The sequence below is a fragment of the Brassica oleracea genome, chromosome C4 (genome assembly GCF_000695525.1).
Source record: "Brassica oleracea var. oleracea cultivar TO1000 chromosome C4, BOL, whole genome shotgun sequence".
Taxonomy (NCBI): domain Eukaryota; kingdom Viridiplantae; phylum Streptophyta; class Magnoliopsida; order Brassicales; family Brassicaceae; genus Brassica; species Brassica oleracea.
In genome coordinates this window covers 49,958,721-49,964,520 of record NC_027751.1, presented here as the reverse complement: position 1 = coordinate 49,964,520, position 5,800 = coordinate 49,958,721, and positions in this window count along the sequence as shown.

Below are 5,800 nucleotides of genomic sequence, written 5' to 3'. Positions count from 1 at the left end.
AATATCCAAAGTAATCCGAAATATCCAAATTTTTTATCTAAATCATCCTAATTATTTGATATTTTACTCTAAATAACCGATATTTTATCCAAATTATCCGAACTACCCGAACTATCCGAACCCGAACCGGATCCAAATGAGAACCGAACTTTTTCCGGATATTTTCCGGTTCCTACATTTACTATCCGAACCGAACCGAACCCGAAACTATCCGAACCGAACCGAACCGAAAATATGTCAAGTACTAAATGGATCCTCTAGCCCCTATCCGAACTACCCAAAACCCGAAATACCCAAACCGAACCGAACCGATACCCGAAATGCCCAGGCCTAATAGCTGCTGCTTCTTTTGTTGGTGTTTTCGTATATTACTATACAGTAACTCGCGCTTTACGCGGGATAAGATATATATATTAATGTTAAAATTATATATTATGATTATGTATAACATAAGATATACTTTAAGCAGTAGTTAGATAGAACTAAAAATACGATAGTTATCTGGAATGAAAAAGAGATTTTTTATAATGGGTTCACTAATATTAAAATTTAATATATGGCGTTTGCAAGTTCGAGAATAAGTTTTGGAAAATATTTTTCTTTCACAATTGTACGTGAGAAAGTGTATATTAATCGAAACAACACGTAAACATGAGTATTTGTTTAAAATAAAATAATAGCGAAAATGCAAAATGTAGGGCTATAGAAAAGGAAGTTTATAAGTAAATGGAAATTTTCGTGTGATTAATAAAATAATTAGCCAAAGACTTGTCAGATATTCAATCATCTCCTCAAACTCTTCCACGCATGAATCAATAAGGAAACTTTTTTTTTGAAACTTTGATCAATAAGGAAACTTTAGCCAGCGTTCTCGAATTTAAACAAGACAATTAGCTTAATTTACTCTAGCAGGGTTAAACCCTATGTATTAAAATTCTATAAACTAAGTTCCATTGAATTTTAGATTCTAAACAACCATATTTGATACGTTTACAAGTTTCTTAACACCAACTTCCGCTGGCTACAAATATTTATTCATCTAAGTTTGTTTCAGGCTTTTAAACTATCACTTTCGATGTATTAAACAATTTAAATGATTTTTCATTTATAAAATAATTAGACAACGAATTGTCAGATATTTAACGAACTCCTCAACTCTACCACACATTACGAGTTATTAATTATCCATAGCTTTAAAAAAAAAATAGTGGACAATTTTTTTTCGTTTATAACACGACTAAACGAAAGCTCTATTAGTTATCTCCCACACAGTGTTTGAATTGGTCTAAGAAGTGTTCCTTTGATTGTTTTAAAAATCCATTTGTTAAATCTTTTTTTTGTTTCAGTACGCTTGCACTTGGGCTTTGGTCATGGGCTTGGCCCGTTTCCTTTTTAATAAAATCATCGACGGAAAAAAGTTCTCTTCTTTGAGAAAGCCATTTGTTAATTTTTAAATCTACTCTTCGCCTAGTGATCAATTAACAATGGCAATGACCGACTAAAAATATTATTTTAAACCTGTAATATCCGTAGGTGTACTAGCTACCTTTCCATACGAATGTTAGTGTTAATATTCATGTCTAAATTAATTAGTGAACGACTTGTGATAATAAGTCAACCCATCTACTTTTCAACACATTTTCGGAATTGTTCTCTACGAGTGTAAAGTTGTTTATGATTAATAATTCTTTATAATTATGTTTTCTACGAGTGTAAAGATGTCTATGATTAATATTTTTATTACTAAAATCTACTTGTGAGAAGTAGGCCAGCAAAACTATCTATAAATTTTAATTTGATTCGTTGTTCGTTTCGATTCGAATCGAAAATTCGGGATATCCGTAACTCTATGAAGCAAACCAAATACTAGTATGCAATATCCGTAAAAAATGAAACAAATAACAAATACTAATATTTTTTAAAACGAATACCCGATCCAATCATGTATATGCATATATATACACATATATTTAAAGAATTGTATATGTAACTTATATAAATATTATATTTTGTATAAGTTTTACAGTTTTTATTAAATTTATTATATTAGTTATTAAAAAAATTTAAAAGTAATTTTTTTTTTTAATTTTTGTAATAAAAATAGTATTTTATATTATTTTTTTGTATATTTGTTTATTTATACGGTTCGAATTGGATATCCGGTTAAAATCTACAAAAATCCGAATATCCTGAACACTGAATATTCGGGTGGCTACGAATTGAATCGAATTATTAATTATTCGGACGAAAGGATCATGAATACCTCTGTAAACCCAGATATCCGATCCATGCCTGGCCCTAGCGAGACCCGTCCATTCTTTTTACTGACCTAGGATAAGAAGAATGATGTTTGGGTTCATGATGGAGCTGACTTGTTAGACACTTGTTTCATCGCGTTGTGTTTGAGCAGGAAAGCTCATGTATCTTCATCCAAGGCGATGAAGCTGTGTGAGTGATGAAGAGCATCCTGGAGAGTTTTGGTTGGGTTTGTGTAGAAGTCCTCGCGAAACATGCAATTAACCTATAGTGCGTTGCGAATTGCTTCAAAGGCAGTACTGTTTGAAACGTGTACCTTGAAAACTATAACTTTGAATTTTTCCATACTCTTTTAAGTTGTCTTTGGACCTTGGGACATCTTCCATAGGTCTGTAACGGAAGCCCCTTTTTTGATAAACATAGTGTACTGCTTCAGAAATTGGGTTGATAACTCGCAAAAACTGCTAATTGAGTCTTTGGTGAGTCTTGAGAACCAAGTTAGGGCGGTATGCTGAGTCTTTCCACAAATAGCTGGCAATATTCATTGCCCTTCTCCTCGTCGGTAAAACGCGCGGTCACATGATCGCTAGGATTGGAGTCTCCTCAGTAGGATGGGCCGGACCCCGAATTTCTCAGTTTGGTGAACCTTCACATCATTAATTTTCTAGGTGGTAGCTAGAGATCTCGGGGCCGAGCTCGTTGCGTTATGTATCCTGGAATTGATGGCTTTGACCGCAGTCTGCAAGTCGGTGACTTGCCTCTTGGTTTCTTGACCAACTTCTCGTGCAGTAGGAGGAAAAATAACCCTCCTTGGTGTTTATTCGCCGTCGGTAGCTGCATGAGGTGTGAGAGCGGCATATACCACGTTGAGGCGTTTGTTAGTTGCATTGTTGTCTTCATCTTGATTCGTGAAGCGCTCCATCATATCGTTCATCTTCTACATCATGACAGCCATATCGGCTCTCGGTTGGGTTGCTCATGTGTTTGCGGGAACCATGGTGATCGATTGCCGACGTTATTTTTAAAAACTTCTCTCAGACTGTGTCAATTATTTAATCTGAAATTGATGCAATACAAAAATTCGAGGTGGGTTTGATTGAAAAATGTTTATTAATGATCACGATGTGAATACAAAGAGATTTGAATAAATTTGTAGTATAAAAGAGAAATTAGCAAGAACAATGAAAATTATGTAAACCCTAGTTATTGTGGCGTGTCTCCCAAGTGTTTCAAATGTCCTTATTTGATTCAACTCTTCTACTTATATATTCGATAAGGCTTCTAATTATACCGTTAAATCGGCATAACCCCCAATCGACTTGGGTGGAGGTCTGTTTATTCGATAGGTCTATTGAAAGATGTAATCCATCTTTAACACCTGGCTACAAAACACGCAAGTAAATCAAAAATTTCTTATTTTCCTCGTCATTTTGTTTCGATTTTTTATTATCAACTCTTTACTATTCGTTAAACGTTTTGGGTACGTCTCTGGTTTGGAATATTTCCACTCATTTTCATTTTTTTTTCTCTATGTATTCATTGCAATGAGTTACCACTTGATCACAAAAAATAGTTATATCACCTGATCACCATTTCAGACATTTCCTAGAAACTTCGTACCCTGTTATATATAACAAGGTTTATCCTCTCTAGTCCTACCATTCTCAAGAAGTAAAAGAGAGAAAGAAAAACAAAACAAGAAACTTTGAGATATGTCTCCGTCGAAAGCGGAAGTAGTCCAACATATCCACCCATTAACGAAAGTTGACGGGGTTGGCAGGTACATATGCGATGGCTGTAAAACCGAAGGCTTTGGGAGGACCTACCGTTGCTCCTCTTGCAACTACGATCTTCACGAGTACTGTGCCACGTGTCCCCCTACCCTCCTCAGCATGTATCATGCACATCACGAGCTCCGGTTAATCCACGACAGACGTGGGTGCGACATCTGCGACGAAACGACCAACGGGCTGTTTTACCAATGCGAGCCTTGCGGCTTCGACGTCCATCCACTCTGCACCCAGCAGCCTCCGAAAGTGAGCCACAGTACAGATCAAGATGAGGTTCAAGAACTCCGTGAGGTTCAAGAACTCGGTGAGTTTCAAGAACTCGGTGAGGTTCAAGAACTCGGTGAGTTTCAAGAACCCAGTGAGGTTCAAGAGCCCGGTGAGGTTCAAGAACCCGGTGAGGTTCAAGAGCCCGGTGAGGTTCAAGAACCCGATGAGGTTGAAGAACCCGGTGAGGTTGAAGAACCCGATCCGGATAGACTAAGAAAAAGGGATGTAATGTATATAGGCGCTCGAGTTGCCTGGGCTTGTATGACGGGGGATGTCGCTGGGGTCATATCTGCCTTCCTTTGAAATGGCATGTTTCCAACATCCTGCCATTATTATACCTATGTCCCTTACTTCTCTATCTTTTCTGATCGCTTTCTTTTTCGTTTTATGCAATGCAATTTTGTTGTCAACTGTGTTTTATACAAATATAAATAAAAAAAATCACTTTGGCGAGTATTGTGCAACTAACGGCCAATGTTAAAAAGTGATCGAATGATCACATGTTCAATCCCCTATATTAATCGAGAAACATTTAAAAAGTTATAACCTGTAGTTTGTATTAATTAAAAAAGTGTGTTGTCACGTAATTAGAATGCTAATTTTGCTTACGTGACGGTTTGAGAATCAATTGAGAATTTTGTTAGTTCAAAATTAAATTGATAGGGAATGTTATATTATATAATATGTCTATTATGAACCATTCATTTATAAAATTGAATTCTTTACTTAAATAAAACCTACGAAATTACCTAACGTAATTAAGATATATATGACAATATAATTAATGATCTTAAATAATAAAAATTTGCTAAGAATATGTATACTTTATATCATTTTTGTTTAATTATTTATTATTAAAATAAATTACTTAATTACATTAATAATATATAATAAAAATTTAGATTTTTTTTGTATATGTTATATTTTGAATTTTAAAAAACGAATAAAAATTATTAAAACTGTTAAAAGTCTCACATAAACTTTTATGATCAAGGTTTAATTTTTTTTATAATAAGATACAATGATTATAAAATCATATGAATAAATAATTTTATTTTAATAGGTGCTTATGTTAATATATAAATATTTCACATTAAATTTATAATAAGATACAATGATTATAAAATTATATGAATAAATAATTTTATTTTAATAGGTGTTTATATATATATATATATATATATTCCATATTGTTTAACATATATTGAAAAGTTAATATTTTAATTTTGAAATCTTCATTGTTTTTTTAAATGATTATAAATTATTGAAACCAGTAAACATTCCACATTAAAAAAAACCGTTGGTGTAAACTTTTGTTACACAAATATGCAAATAATCATAAAATCATATGAGTATAAACTTCATTTAATAAATATACATATTAAAAGCATACTATATATCTATGTTAATATCATTTAAATTTAATTATATATCATATACGATAGATAATATTGATTGTTTTGATTTATTTACCCTAAAATGATTGC